Consider the following 17390-nt stretch of genomic DNA (forward strand, 5'->3'; position numbering starts at 1 on the left):
ATCTGAACAGCATCCTACATGGCTTCTACATGTGAGGGTTCAATTAATGCCGTCATATAGTTAAAGTTCTAGGATATTCTCTGACATGTAAAAAGTTTGAGTATTTCTTTTCTAGGATTCTTGTTTTTATTATATTTGAGGATCAGATATGAATTAAAGAATTACTATGGGAAGAGAGAAAGCTATAGAAGCATGATACACAGTCCCTGGCTTCAGGAAATTATGTATTTTTAGAAAATGAAAAGTGATGTGAACAATTAAAAGCTATAAGATTAGCACTTACTGGCAGAAATATGTATGTTGGATATGATGATGACAGAAACATTCACAAACAATAGAGAGTTAAGATGCAGTGGAAACACAGTAGGCTCATATGTGGAAATCCAGAATTATGAGACAAGTTGGGCAGTAACAGCTAGACTAGGACTTTTGGCAACAGTGGAGTTGTTCTTTCCCCTCTTTAAATACATTTATTATGGGTAAACTATGACCACATTGATTTTAAATATGTAGCCAAGAAATAAGAAAAGGCAAAGACGATTGAAGAAAGAACTCAAATACAATGTAATAAGCTTCAATTGATGCTGTGTTGGTCTAATATTATGCAGGATTTAGATGCAAGATGAAGGGGCTGGTGGCTGGGGTGTTGCTACAAAATCCTTAAGGTCTTAGAAGATAGAGAGCTATAACTAAACACTTCACAAAACCTCAAACATTTTACTTGGCCATGAAAAACAAGCTAGAAACATCTCCCATTAACCCAGAGAAGCAGTAACAAGGATTGCTATGTGCCTTGGGATTTACACAAAAAATAAAAATGAATAAATCATTTTACAGATTGACTCCATGCCAGTTGCAACCCCAAGCCAATACCATCATCAAATATGCAAACAGTATTTATAATGCCCTCTTGATATTCACATTGGCATGAAAATCCCAGGTCAAAGAGTTAACATACTACCAAGTTTAAAAGAGCCATATGTAAAGCCACATCAGGAAGAAACCAAAATAATTCTGAAGAGATACATAAATAACCTAGAGCATGTGGAACACACAAACAAAAAATTAATGCCTATGGAAGATAAGCTTATAAGAAAATTACAAACCAAGTTAGAAAAACATCGACCGGGAAGGGTAGTGAGTAGACATAATACATGAGAGATTTTTAACCCTAAGATCTAGCAATAACAAAATATCTGAAAGAGTATAAAAATGTTTATATTTGCCAGAGAGCTCTAATAAACCATAATGAGGCCATCATGAAAGAATGAGAAATAGTCATATATGAAAAAGCATCAAAGAGAGCTTCAAGAAATGGAAAGCAGTCATTGAAGTTTTAAAATGAATGCATTACTTAAAAATCAGATTGACATAGCTGAAGAAAATGTTAATGAGCTTGGAGACAGACATAAATCACTGAGATTAGGCATAGAAATATAAAGGGATAGAAAACATATGAATGTGGTTAAGAAATTAAGAAACAGGCAGTGGTTATAAAGAACTTACTCATGTTACCAAATACCACCTGTTCCCCAAAAACCCATGGAAATAAAAAAATATTTTAAAAAACCCAGGCAGGATAAGCTAACAAAGCTAAGTGCTTGTTCTGAGGGATTGAACAGAAACAATATAATTAACATTAGAAGGGATGAGATTTTTTCCAGAACCAAATCCAGCTAAAATGTTAAGACAAAAATATAGACTTCTTACCGATATGCATTCAAATATTAGAAAACCATATAATGTAATTCATCACATGAACAGGCCAAATGGAAAATATTTGACCATATTAACAGATACAGAAAAATCATTTGATAAAATAGTAAATTCATGAGAATAAGAATCTTCATATAATAGAATAAAATGGAACTGCCTTACCCTGATAGAATATATCAAAATAATCCTGAACTGTGAAACATCACAAGTCATCAGATCAAATGAATGTAGAAATAAGGTAAAGATGATTCCTATCAGTACACTGATTCAACATTGCGCTGAAGGTTTTCAGATAGATCAATTAAAGAAAATAGTAAAGGATCTAAAAAGGTGAAGGATGAACAATCTAAATTGTTATTCACATAGAATTGTCTAGAAAGAAAATCCAAAAGAATATATGTAAAATACAGAAGATGTAATAAGGGTTTAGCAGGCTTACTGGGTAAAGATCAGCCTATGCTGATCAGTAGTGTTCTAATATATCAACACAACCAATTTAACAATTGAGTTTAGGGAATATCCTTCCCAATTACAACAAAACCCAGAGAGCATATATCTAACCTAGATATTCCAGATGTTTAAAAATAAGACTCAAAACATTATGTTTAAGGCTATAAAGATTCTGTATCATAAATATGTTGATTCTCTCAGAATATAAACTAATATTAAATAGCTTTACTTATCTGGAACTTAAAAAAAAAAACTGATTCTAAAATGTATGTGACCCATAATAAAGCAAGGCTTCTGATGACTTGCCCGACATTTGATTTACTGTAAATCTGTGATTATTAGAATAGTTTGGGCCGGGCGCGGTGGCTCACGCCTGTAATCCCAGCACCTTGGGAGGCCGAGGCGGGCGGATCACGAGGTCAGGAGATCGAGACCATCCTGGCTAACACGGTGAAACCCCGTCTCTATTAAAAATACAAAAAATTAGCCAGGCGAGGTGGCGGGCGCCTGTAGTCCCAGCTACGCGGGAGGTTGAGGCAGGAGAATGGCGTGAACCCCGGGGGGCGGAGCTTGCAGTGAGCCGAGATCGTGCCACTGCACTCCAGCCTGGGTGAGAGAGCGAGACTCCTTCCCCTCAAAAATAAAAATAAAATAAAATTAAAAAAGAATAGTTTGGCATTGCCCCAGAGATAGGTTAATAGACTACTGAAATAGAAGAGCTGAAAAACAGATCCAAACCTACAAGGTAACTTGACGTGACATGTGACTGCATTGGACATTAATCTCGTTTGCCTTCTCAGAATTCCTGGACCTTTTCCTCTTTTCTATCTTGATGGGCCAACTGACACCCTCACCCCACCTGTTTGCCCTTTTTTGAATGCGGATGAAGCCTACCACAGAGCATGGAATCTGGCTTCCTGAGACGTTGCTAACAGGCTGGTGATGTAACCCAGATGTTTAAGGGAAGTTAGCCCTGTGTGGTGTGGACATTGACCCATGGCCCAACAGGAGAAAGGAAGTAGACAGGCATGTACTCTTCCTCTCCGTGTCTCCTGCAGACAAGTCTAAAGGGTCTATTTTCAGTCTTGCCAGGGAAGTCAGAGTGAACTGTCTCTTAGAGTTTACTGGGAAGCAGCATTAGCCTGAATGACAATGCATTCTATGGCTTGCTTCCCACTTTTCTTACCCCGCTACCCTTTCTTTCTCACTCTATCTTGGCTTGCACTTTGCAAATAAAGTGTTAGTTCCTTAATCGTGGCCCAGTCTTTGCTTTCTAGAGAGTCTAAACTAAGGAGTTACAGTTAGTATCACAACAGAGCCTTTAAGAGAAAAATAATCAATAAATGTGCTTTCAGGAAAAGTAAATCCTTATTTTATACCAGACCAAAACAAGTTCTAAATGGTTTAGGATTATTTAAAATCAACATGTAGGCTGAAGAGGAAAATGTATTTTATTAAATCAGGTTAAGCGGTATTTCTTAAATGTGTCACAAAAGGCAAAAAAAAAAAAAAAAAGAGACAAGTTTGCAACCGTTAATTATATAGGTGGACATAGATACACAGATAGAGACAGAAAATTTTTGATCAAGAAAGGACTAGACAAAGGACTGTTAAAATATGGGATTTATAAAGAACTTCTCTAACTCAAATGAAGCAAATAAGTGACAGCTTGGAGTGTCAGCCTTGGCAATATTGAGAAGAGGCCAGATTCTGCTTGTGCTCTGAAGAAGAGTCAACAGGGTGTCCTAAAGGATGGATATGGGGTGCAAAACAGAGAAGTCAAAGATGACTGTGAGATTTTTTTTTTTTTTTTTTTGGCCTGAGTAATTGAAAACTTGAGTTCCTGTCAACTGATTCAGAAGGCTCTCGGTGGAGCAAATGTATTGACGATCAAGACTACAGGTTTGGACATGTCAATTTGCAGATGTCCATTAACAGTCTAAGAGGAGATGTCAAGCAGACAACTGGAAATATGTGTCGGAACTACTCTCTGGTGAGGTCTTGGTTGCACCTGTCCATCTGATGGTGATTAAATGCTTGGTATTTAAAAGCATGCAGTGAGATGAACTCCCCAAAGACATGAGTGTACGCACAGCAGACAAGAGATAAAGTCAAGGACTGGGCACTATGATACTCCAACTCTCAGAAGCAGGGAACTAGAGGAAAAAACGGAGTATGGCATCTCAGAAGCTAGGTTACAAAAGCATGTCAGAAGGAAGTGATCGATTATGTCAAATACTGGCGACTTATTAAGAAAAACAAAGAGTGATATATGACTCCTGGATTTAGCAGCATGGAAATTGTCAGTCATGTTGAGAACAACACTTTTAAGACTGTAAATCTTGAAATTAGATAATATCCTCATCTTTTTAAAAAGTTGTTTGGGTTATTTAAGACTTTTGTGTTCTCCTATGAGTATTAGCAAAAGCTTGCCAATTTGGATTTTTATTGGCATTCCAATTAATTTATACGTCAATGCAGAGGGAATTGACATCTAAACAACAATGAGGTTTTCAATCAATAAGCATGATATATTTATCAGTTTATTTATATCTTCAGTTTTCTTTAGTAATGCTGTGTGATTTTAAATATACAGGTCTTACTCATATTTTGACATATGTTTCTCAAAATACTTAATATTTTCGATGTTATAAGTGGTAACATTTTATGCAATATGAATTTTATTTTCAAAATAAATTACCACTTAAAAATAATTCATGGATTTTTTTCATACAAAGGGAGGAATATATCCCTTTAAAATAAATTTCTAATAGTACATTATTTTAATATTTTGGTAAAAATACTTGAGATCTACTCTTATATGTGATAATGTTTTCCATTACTGGTATACAAAATGCAATTGGATTTTGTATATTGACCTTGAATCCTATAATCATTTAAACCCACTAATTAGTTCCAGTTTTATTTTCCTAGGTTCATAGGATTTTCTACATAAACAACCAAATGTCTATTGGAAAAGACAAGTTTACTTGCTCCTTTACAATCTGAATGTCTCTTCTTTCTTCTTCTTGCCTTATAGAACATACTAGAAACTGACTGCAATGTTGAATAGAAGTGGCGAGAGTAGGCATCTCTTCCTTGTTCCTGATTCTAGGAGGAAAGCATTGACTCTTTAGCCATTAAGGGTGTTGTTAGCCATGGGTTTCTTGTGGATGTCTTTTATCAGGTTAAGAAAGTTTCCTTCTATTCCTGGTTTGCTCAGAGGTTTTACTAGGAATTAATGTTGTATTTTATCCAATGCTTTTACTGTTTCATTCGAGATACTCAGGTGCTTTTTTAGTCTCTGATTACAAATCATTATGTTGATTTTTAAATGTTAAATAAACCAGTACTTCTGGAATAAACCATACTCATTAATAATGTACTACTCTTTATATACTGTTGAGTTTTATTTGCACAAATTTATTTACTTATTTTTTCTACATATGTTCACAAGGAATATTGTGTGCAGTTTTTCCTTTTTTTCAGGATGTCTTATCTCATTTTGGTCTCAGAGACATGCAGACATCACAGAATGAGTTGGGAAGTATTACTTTCTCTTCAATTTTCTAGAAGAATTTTTGCAAAGTTGATATTATTTCTTTTTGAAAAGTTTGTTGGCATTTACCTTGTTGGAACTGATGCCCTCCAGGCCTGAAGTTTTTGCTGTGGGAAGGTTTTTAAAAACAAATTCAATTTCTTTACAAAAGGAAAGCTAATCAGATTAGCTATTTTTTTCCCTTCAGTGAGTAATTCACATATTTCAAGGAAATTGTTTATTTCAACTAAGTTGGGAAATTTATTGGCATAAAAGTATTCACCACATTTCTTATCAGCCTGTTAATATCTATGGAAGCCTTTGTCTTGTTCTCTAATTCTTACTATTTGTAATTTGTGTTTCCTCCTTTATTCCCTTGATTCATCTGGCAAAAGGATCGTTGATTTTGAATTTTCCAAATAACCAGGTTTTCATTGATTGTTTTTATTTTCTGTTTTCCCATTTGGTTTTCTGTGATTTTTATTGTTTCCATTCTCCCGATCATTTTGAAGTTTATTTTTTTCTTTATTTTTTTAAATGTATTAAGGTAGAGACTGAAGTCATTGATTTGAGACCCCTATATTCCCCCTAATGTAGGCCTTTAAGGTTATAAATTTCCATCTAAGCACTTTTTTGGCTGCATCCCACAGATTTGGTTTCATTTTCATTTTGTAATCATTCAGTTCAAGATACATACTTTTTCATTTTCTTTTCCATTGCCTCTTTGACCTAGGTGATATGTGGAAGTATGTTATTTATTTGTGCTATTCAAGGATTTTCTAAATATCTTTTAGTTATTTATTTCTAATGTAACCATACTATAATCACAGGACATACTTTTCATAATTTGAATCCTTTAAGTTGGAGATTTACGTTATGGTCCAGAAAATGGCTGATCATTACAAACATTCCTTGCACTGCTAGGCGGAAAAAAACAAAAAAAGTGGAGTCCAACTTTGTGAGAGTCTTCTATGAACATCAGTTAGGTTAAGCTGGTGGATACAATGTTGTTCAAGTCTCCTATGCCCTTATTGATTTGATATTTACTTGTTCTAACAATTATTAAAAGAGAAGTATGGATTTATCTATTTCTCCCTGGTGTTCTATCATTTCTTGCTTCATATGCTTTGACCTGTTATTATCTAGTTCATATAAGTTTAGAGTTACTATTTCTTCTTGGCAAATTGATACTTCTGTCATTACTACAAAACCCTCTTTTTTCCTAGTAAAAGAGGATCATTACCTTTTGCTCTGAAATCTACTTTTTCTGATATTAATACAGCCAGGTCAACTTCTTTTGAGAAGTTGGTACTGTAGTATTTGTTTTCTATTTTTACTTTTATTCTATGCATGCTTTTATATTTAAAGTGAGTTTCCAATTAGCAAAATATAGTTGGGTCTTCATTTTTAAAAGATCCAAGTTGTAAATTTCCGACTTTTAATTGAGATCTTGAGACTTTTACCTTTAATGTGATTGTTGCTCTCATTGGACTAAATCGTCTCTGTTGTTCTTAGATTTCCATTTGTTCCATATGTCCTTTGTTTCCTTTTGTCTTTTTTTGCCTTATTTTATGTAATTTGATTTTTTTTATAAGGCCTTTTTATCTCCTTTGTTTTCTTGTTACCTCTAACTCATTTTTTGTATCCTTTTAATCATTGCTTTACGGTATATAGTGTGCACCTTTGACTTACGAAAGTCTATCTAAAAAGATATTATACCATGTCACATACAGTATAAAAACTTCTCAACCACATACTTTTATTTCTCTGTACCTAACTTTTGCGCCATTGCCGTCCTACACTTGACTTATACAGAGGCTTCTTGACTTACAACAGGGTCACATCCCAATAAAATCATAAGTCAAAAATGTTGTAAGTTGAAGATGCATTTAACACTGGCAACACAGCAGATGTTCCCTGACTTACCATGGTCCACTTTATTTTTTATTTACTTATTTATTTTTTTGAGAGACAGTCTCACTCTGTCATCCAGGCTGGAGTGCAGTGGTGCGATCTCAGCTCACTGCAACCTCTGCCTCCTGGGTTCAAGTGATTCTCCTGCCTCACTACAGTCCACTTTAAAATTTGTAAACTTCGTGATGATGCAAAAGCGATACACGTTCAGTAGAAACCATAACCCCATGGTAAGTCATAAGGAGCTCCTCAAATTACGATGGGTTTACCTCTTTATAAGCCCATCTTAAAGTAAAAAATTCTCAAGTCAAACCATGCTCAGTCAGAAATCATCTGCACATATTGTCTAAACCTCAGAGTACATTGTTATTATTTTTGCTTTAAATGGTCAATTTTCTCTTTAAGGCATTTATTTAATAAGAAAAACATCTTTCATATTTACCATTTCTGGTTCTTCATATTCTTTATGTAAATTTGTATTTCCCTTTGGTATCATTTTCCCTCTGCCTAAAGGAATTCCTTTAATATTTCTTACAATGTGGTCTGCTGGTGATTCAGTCTTTCAACTTTTCTATGTCTGAAAAAGCTTATGTTTCATCTTCATTTCTGAAAAAACTTTTTGCTGGATATAGAATTCTAGGCTATTTCTTTTAGTACTTTAATGATGTTTTCTACTTTTTTCTTATTTATATTCTTTCCAGGGAAAACCTTCTCTCACCTTTTTCTTTGTTTTTATGAATGTCATGTATCTGTTGTCTCTTGCTGCTTTTAAGTTTGCCTTTCACCACTAGCTTTTTACCACTGATTCATAATAATTTGGTTATGAAATGCCTTGCGGTAGTTTCTAAAGCTTGAAGTTTGTTGCACTTTTGTATCAGTGACATCATATATATATACACACAAATACGTATATATATACACACACACGCATACTGTTGTGTCCCTCCTACTCTGCATTTTTATAACCTTATGATTTCAAATACAGAGTCAGCACTAAAATATAGCAAAACAATTTTTGTATCTTCTTCCATGAGGTCTCCAAAACCTCTAAGAGCCTGATGTGTATTCATCATCTTTTATAAAAGTGGCCTATCGGCCAGGCGTGGTGGCTCATGCCTGTAATCCCAGCACTTTGGGAGGCCAAGGCGGGCAAATCACGAGATCAGGAGTTCGAGACTAGCCTGGCCAACACGGTGAAATCCTGTCTCTACTAAAAATACAAAAAATTAACCGGGTGTAGTGGCAGGCACCTGTAATCCCAGCTACTCGGGAAGCTGAGGCAGGAGAATCGCTTGAACCCGGGAGGCGGAAGTTGCAGTGAGCTGAGATTGCGCCACTGCACTCTAGCCTGGGGGACAGAGTGAGACTCCCTCTCAAAAACAAACAAACAAAAAAAAGTGGCCTCTCTGAATAACAATTAATCCTTCAGTTCCATCATTTTTACCTCTCCCCATATCAAAATTTGGAATATTCCAAAGGGATATTTTACAGGACAGATACAATGACTATCTTGCTAATAAAAACTATTTCATGTAAACTTTTGTCGTTAGCTGAAAATGGTTTCATACTTTACACTTTGGTGCAACATTTGTAAATGAGAATGGGACTCCTAGAGACACCATTGTAGGAAGTTTTATTTCCATAAACTATCTTAAATAAGATCATCCTAAGAATAGGATTATCAGGCACAAAGTGTAGCTGAAGGAGAATATATCCGTACATAGAAATTCTTTTATAATATAAGCAAATATCTAGGTCCTTGTATAAGGTCAGCTCTGTACAGCATAATTGAATTATTTAAAAGTCTTCACGACAGACTACTAAAGAAGTGAAATCTCATTGAATGCCACTAGTTTAAGTCTTTGTTTTTATTTGTGAATGGACATTGGGGTAGGGCAGGGTAAGAATGCCTGGCAAAAGTTTATGGAAAATGCTCAATGATTCTCCATGTTTACCTTTAATGCAATTACCTTGAGCAGCTCAATAATCATCATTTTAGGTTCCCAATCCCCTGAAAAAGTATGCATTCCATTCCCCTGTGTTGTATCATCTTCTTCTCTTATGACCCTATTAACAATGACAGCTAATTAAACCCATCATCTCTTAAAATGGTAAGTACCCTCAAGTCTACTACATTATCTCTAGGAATCGATAGACCAAAAGGTTTAGTGGAATGCACTGTTTTTCTAGGTGAACAAACACAAAGTTTCAGGAATATTTTCTCCTACTGAAAATAAACAGGCTATCACCACTCACTCATATTTTAAAAATGTCATCCCAGATTCTTAGATGATAATTCCACGCTTTTTTCCCCTTGAGCTTGTAATAATGAGTCTATAAAATGTAGCCTATTGCCTCACATATGTACTTTGAGGCTAAATTATATCATAATCACACCATAATAAAGCTTTATAAGCAGCTCTCTTGGGAAGTTAGATTGAACTCTTAGGTCAGATTTCTCAAGTTGCAGAATAATTATCTTGTGTAGTTAAATGATATAACCAGTATTCACAGACCACATTCATAGAAAAATGACATTAAGTGTCCCTTTCCTATGCGTTTGTCTCATGAAATTCTTTCATCCTTTTCTCTTAATTTGGGTATTTTTTCCCTCCAGATGTCTGGTGATCTCTGTGTTATGATAGTCCCTATAATAACTTGAGGTTTCAGAATTTAGATGTTTTCTGCATCTAAAGTTTTTCTGTTTCTAAAATTTCCTGTATGTTTTCCAGTTAATTCATCTTATAATTGTTCAGTTTGGGCTTTGCTTAAATATACATTTAAGGGTTATATGTTTTGGCCATTCAACCCATCATATAATTGCCCAGTTTGGGCCTCACTTAAATATGTACGTAATCTCAAAAGAGTGGACGGCACCAGGCTCAGCAAACTGTTTTTACAGTGTTCTGGACTAACTGAGAATGACTGTGTTTCTAGTTATTATTATGATTATTACCATTTACTCAGTAATAACTATGTCATGGTGATACATACTTTATTATAATACCTCATTTGATTTTCAAAAGAACGTGGGTTAGGCGCTATTATTCTGCACTAATATAAGCAAATTAAAGTGTTTACAACTACAGAAACTCCTTAGGATTGTTAGATTCCTGGGGTAATGGACCATATTACTTCTGGCCAGACCTGCTTCCACAAATCTACTTAACAATAATTCGTGAAGTAGAATCAGGAAGAAGCTGCTCCAGTATAGTTTAATAGTTTCCACCAACTTCTGGAGTCATGCTGTCAGAGACAGATGCTGTCTTCCAAATCTGTGGTAAGGCTTCAGAAATTTTCCAGAGTGATACATTGTGAAATTTTTATCTTTTAAGAGTCATAAGCAGAACAATGGGTCCATGTATCTATAAAATTACAATGATTCATTATTCAGTCGGCGGGGTGGGGGCGGGGGCGGGGAAGACTTAGAGGACATTTTGTAATCGATTAGTATATGATTCATTTTAAGCTAACTTGGCCCCCAAACACTTGCAAACTGCTCTGGAAGATTGCAAAGAGATTTGATTTCAAAGGGTGGACTAAACAGGCATGGGGAAGATAAATAGAAAAAGAATTAATCATGAAATTCTGAGCATGAGTAACAGCAACATATTAGGCCCAAATATTCTTTATAGTGTTGAAAGACCTAAAAAAATGCATTGAGACAGACTGAAACAGTGACTTTATGTAGAGTTTATAAGATGAAGTCACATCTTTGTCACTATCTTTGCCTGCTTGTTTCAAATGATGGATCACACACACACACACACACACACACAAACACATACACACACATATCCTCCAGGCAAGTAATTCTCACCTGACAGTGATTAGAACACTATGTAGGAACAATTTGTTTTTTATAGGTGCTCTTAGAGTTAAATATTTTTGAGAGAAAGTGGAGGAAAATAAGAACAAATGAAAGAAATTGTTAGCTGATGGAGAAGAGAGTGCAAAGAAATTTAAATGTGAGTAGCATCATTGCTCCCCACCCCCAAAAAAGAAAGAAAGTAGCTGTCACCCTACATGGTATGCAGAAATCCTCTAACAACTTGCAGAGAATGAAGAATAGTTGCTTCTGGATCAATGCACAGTCATTTAATGGGTCTATCAAGCTGACAGTGGGAGTACCAAACCTGATACACATGAATGCCCAAGAAGAGTGTCTCTGGATGTCAGCCTTCTGTATGTCAATGAAACAAGACTACAGGGGTATCAAAGCATGCTCACAAACCACTAGTAAGCTTGTTTCTGCTACAATAAGAGACCCAAGGCTAACGACAGTCTACTCTTTAAAATTTGGACTGTGGTAGTAGTGACCTTTAAGGCACTGACCCACGCCTGCTGGGCATAGCAGGCAAAATAATTGAGCTGAAACTCAAGAGGGGCTTGCATTGCATTCGACAAGAAGGTAGCATTTGTTCAAGTGGTCACAATTATTTAACTTTGGGCTTGTTTTTGTGTACCTGCTCTCTGCCAGCTGGCATGAATGTGTTACGATGGCCATTAGGCATCTGTGGAATGGTCAGTCATCTTCATAATGAAGTCCTGCAAAGGGCCAGGATGGCCATGGTGCTAATTTTTATAGGTATCAGCTAAATGCTTTAAGTTCTATTGTTTACAACAAACATAGAATATTTACTTTATAGAATTCTTTAAATGGTTTCAATTTAAACAATTCCATAAAGTATTCTATGAATACTATGAATCATATACTAATCAATTTATATAAATATCTTTATATAAACAGTTCTTTATATTGTTTATATAAAACAATCTTTTTGTATAGTAGTTAAAAAGAAACACATTACCTGATAATAACAGCCCGTGATGTTAGGAAAATACTTTGTATGTTAAAGGCATGGAATGAACGGACCTTCATCTTTATATCCTTCTTAGTTACTCAATAACTAATATATTGCACTTTAAATCACAGACCAAACATCGCATTCAGTTGTCCTATAGCACTGAAAAATATCTATAGATCAAACTACTTCCTCTGAATTATAACAGGTTCCCATATAAAAAACATGTTGTAGCACAATCCATCAACAAAATGATTCTTTTACATTCCCAACTTACAGTGGGATTACATCCCAATAAACCCATCATAAGTCAAAAATATTGTAAATTTAAGATGCATTTAATGCTGACAACACAGCAGATTCCCTGATTTACCACATTCACATTGTAAGAGGTTAATTATTCTCTGGAAGAGTTTGATTACCAATGCTAAAATACTATTTATATATCTGAACTTTGGATCAACAAATATTCACACAGTTTGGCAATGATCTTGCCAGTGTCAGTAATATACTGTCAGTGACAAAAAAAAAAAAAAAAAAAAAGCTGAAATAAATTCTCAGGCTGTAGAGGGCTTGGGAAATGTGTCTGGTTCTTCCTGCATTATAGTCACATGTGTTCCTGCATAGTGTTTAAACTCTCTGGAAAGCATCACTGAAATACTGAATTACATCATCCGTGCTAGTGATTTGAGTGGAAATACCTCGCTCTTTAGCAGATGGCATTGTCTTTGTTTCCCACCCACTATGTGAACCACTTGATCTTTCTTTGCCTGTCTCTTTCTTTGACAAATATATAAGAGATGACAGGATTCATAAAAATAGCCACACTTGTACGCACATAATCCCACTTCTGAGAATTTTAGGAAAACAGATCAGCCTAAGCAAAACCTAATTTGTATGAACATACTTATGTACTTATATAATGAAAATATACACACACACACACATACACACACAAACACACTCATGCACCCTTGTTCTAGGCACATATATATATAAATATATACACACATATATATATACACACACATATATAAATGTAATATCCAATAATAGGGAAATGTATTTAATCAGTTAAGATATATAAACCAGGTACACTATTAAATATCTATTAAAATTATTCTCATGCAGACTATAGAAATTGGAAGATTGATTACATTTTAAGTAAAAGCAGAAGGTGAAGTTTTATGCATGATACTTATGAAAAACATGGGCCTCATTTTTAAATTTACAACTGTTACATAGGCTCTGAATCCAGGCTACTTAGATGTCCATTCTGGGTCTAAAATTTCCTCTCTGCAGGTTATTAGATAAATTACCTATCCTTCTGGGGCTTCATTGTTCTCAGCTGTAAGCAAGGAGCTAGTACTACACAGTATTATACCTTGTTACAAGAGTTAAAGATGATGCTACCTGTGAAGCACTTCATGGAATAATGGTCATAAAGCCAACTCACAATCAACCTGTACTTACGACCTTTTTCATTAATCAGTAGAAGAGTTGCTCTCCCATACCTCACTGACATGTCATAAGAGTACATCAAAAGGAAAGAATGAGCTTGAATTCTGAGTAGGAAAGTTGCTGGATGCATGACGACTATCATTCTCAGAGTGAGATTCATGGCTTTGACGAAGGAGATTTCTTTTCACAGGTCCATATTACTTAACATAAACAAGATTAAACAATCCAATGCAATAGTATATCTGAGTGAAAGAAATAATCAATTCATATCATTAAGAAAAGAATATGTCCCCCATATACTCAGTTGACTTGTATAATGCTAGCATCAATAAGAGAATTTAGGTGGGAAACACTATGAGCATTAACTCAAATATAAAAGTCTTATCTGACTTTTGCTGAGTGTCCACAATAAACAGATATGAATGGTCTCTCTCCTCTTGAAAAGCCACATGGTTTTAAAGGTTAGTTAAGCATGACAAAGAGAAAATGTCTAAGTTTGGGAGGCTTCCAAGAGATGCCAATAAATCTCCACATCTGCTCTATTATCTCAATTGCACCAAGAAACATTCTCTCGATTAGTTAATTAACTTTAAGAACAAACCAAATTAGTTTAAAATGCCATTTAAATGCAAGCCTATAAATTGTAAGTAAAACTGCATGCTGTTAGTATAAAGTTTTCAAAATATTTAGGGAGAGTGGACTAGATTTCAAAAGACACATGTTTCATGGGAGACTGGTAAATAGATGCAGATTTATTCCAATGGTGAAATTTAAAATATTTTAATTAGCCCTATAGTCACAGTGATTTAGAAATCTAAATAAGAAAATAGTATGTACTCATTGTAGATCATTAATATGAGATTTCCTCTTTTATGTCTCAAAAGTCAATAAAGTTTGCTTTCTTAATAGCAAGCTGATTCATTGACAGATTAATAAACATTAAATGTAAATGAGGAATTCAAGAGTCTCAAAAACTGCTTACAGCACTGGTTTATAAACTCCTACAAAGCTACTGATACTGTGTTACTCTAGCATCATTATCAATATCAATATTTAGCATTCATCAACAGCACTTTTAATGTTAAAATTTCTTTAGTCTTGAACTTATTATGTATTGGTATGGAACAGGGGCTTATTTAAATGTATTTCCTTTTTCTTTTTTTTTTTTTTTTTTTTTGAGATGGAGTCTTGCTCTGTCGCCCAGCCTGGAGTGCGGTCATGCGCGATCTCGGCTCACTGCAACTCCACCTCCTGGGTTCAAGTGATTCTCCTCTCTCAGCCTCTCGAGTAGCTGGGATTACAGGCGTGCACCACCACGTCCAGCTAATTTTTGTATTTTTAGTAAAGACAGGGTTTCACCATCTTGGCCAGGCTGGTCTTGAACTGCTGACCTCAAGTGATCCGCCTACCTTGGCCTCCCAAAGTGCTAGGATTACGAGAGTGAGCCACCACGCTCAGCCTAGTGAATTTCTTAATCATAAATCAAATTAATGGCTTTATTCTCATTAGTCATCTGTCATTATCAAGCAAATGCCTCATTAATCAAAAGAAACCTAGAAAAGTAGGCTTAAAATTTATTTTTTCTTAGTTGGGGATATAATTTCAAAAGATGGGAATGCTTTTTCAAAGTGCCTAGATGCAATGCTTATAATTTTAGGCAAGGCATGAACTACCTTGGATTCTTTCAACAATACAATACTCTAGTAGACCAAGCTTTTTGATTGACCTTGTCTTGCTGGAGAGCGGAAGGGGCATCTAAGGGATTTGGGGTATGGATGGCATTTGATATTTAAAAATGATTTATTTTAACAAAATGTTCTTTCTGATATCTTTGTTCAATCCCTTTCTTTTGCTACATAAATCTGTTTTTTTCCCCTACTTCTGTCATCAACATCATTAGAGAACAGATGGAGATCAATGTATTCAACTTAGACTTGAAGGCATGTATTAAGCTATCACTCAGATTTCCTTCCTTCAGATAAAATTTCTCTACTTTTAATAGATAAGTGATAAGCTTTCTAAGAGGCTGAAAGTGATGAAATTCAGTTTAGATCTCTGAAACTTCTGGTTAACTCCCTTTTCAAATTTTCTTCGAATGCTTTTCCATTATAAGGGATATAGATTTCTTTAGTATAGTGTTAATAGTTTTTATTTGAATTACTAGTATTGATGTGACCCTAAATAATTAATATTTAATTTTATATATGGTACAGTCTACATATTGCCTCTAAAGACATTAAAGAACGAATGGAAAGTGCATTTTAGAAAAGTAGGAAAAAAAAGCAAAATAATCAACATTTGGGGATAGATAAGGTATGAATATTACATCTTGCCTGGGATTTGTTGTGAGGTTCTTATTATTTAAGTATAAAGTATCAGGTACTATATATTGAATAGATGGGTGCTGGGGAAGAAATCAAAATGAAGCAAAGAAAGTAATGACTGTATCTTAAAAGAAACAAAAATTAATATGTTTATATTTATTTTTATTTTTTGAGAGACGGGGTCTCACTTTGTCACCCAGGCTAGAGTGCAGTGGCACAATCACTGCAAACATAGCTCACTGTAGACTTGAACTCCTGGGCTTAAGCGATCTTCCTGCCTTGGCCTCTCCAAGTTCTGGAATTACAGGCATGAGCCATGACATCTGGACCCAAAACAAGAATTATTTTAAAAGAATTATTGATTTTAAAAGATAGTCTTCTCCATATGATAAACACCCATTGTAGATCTCTTTCTCAAGAAGCTATCACAGATATCCTGCAGTATTAGTCAGCAATCGGTTGCATCACTATATTCTCACAGCTTTTTGCTTATTTCCTGAGAAGTTAAACTGAATTAGGCGTTGAGTAGGAAGCATCCCTCCCCCTCCTTACCAGGCACTGGCTGACTCTGAGGTGTATACCACTGGCCATTCTTGCCCTGCAGTATGACAAACCCCAGGTCACTGCTTACTGGGCCCAGCTTTATGAGTCCTTGTATTTGTCAACACATCATACCAGACACCAAGGACTACTTTAGAAAGTTATAAAGAATCTCCCTTTAATCGGTGCCTCCAAAACATCCCTTATAATTACTGAATCTCTCCCTACCTGTCACCGCCACTAAGTCTCCATTAGGTATTCCAGCTGTAAGGTTTGCCTTTAGAATTATTTAGCGCTTAATATTACTTTTTTTTTTTTTTTTTTTTTTTTTTTTTAAGAGAGTCTCGCTCTGTCACCCAGCCTGGAGTGCAGTGGCACGATCTCGGCTCACTGCAACCTCTACCTCCCGGGTTCAAGCAATTCTCCTGCTTCAGCCTCCCAAGTAGCTGGGACTACAGGCACATGCCACCATGCCTGGCTAATTTTTGTATATTTAGTAGAGACATGGTTTTGCCATGTTGGCCAGGCTGGTCTTGAACTCCTGACCTCAAGTGATCCACCCGCGTCAGCCTCCCAAAGTGCTGGGATTACAGACGTGAGCCACCATGCCTGGCCTAATAATACTTTTTAAGAAGATGCTGG

The sequence above is a fragment of the Nomascus leucogenys genome, chromosome 9, assembly GCF_006542625.1.
Source record: "Nomascus leucogenys isolate Asia chromosome 9, Asia_NLE_v1, whole genome shotgun sequence".
Taxonomy (NCBI): domain Eukaryota; kingdom Metazoa; phylum Chordata; class Mammalia; order Primates; family Hylobatidae; genus Nomascus; species Nomascus leucogenys.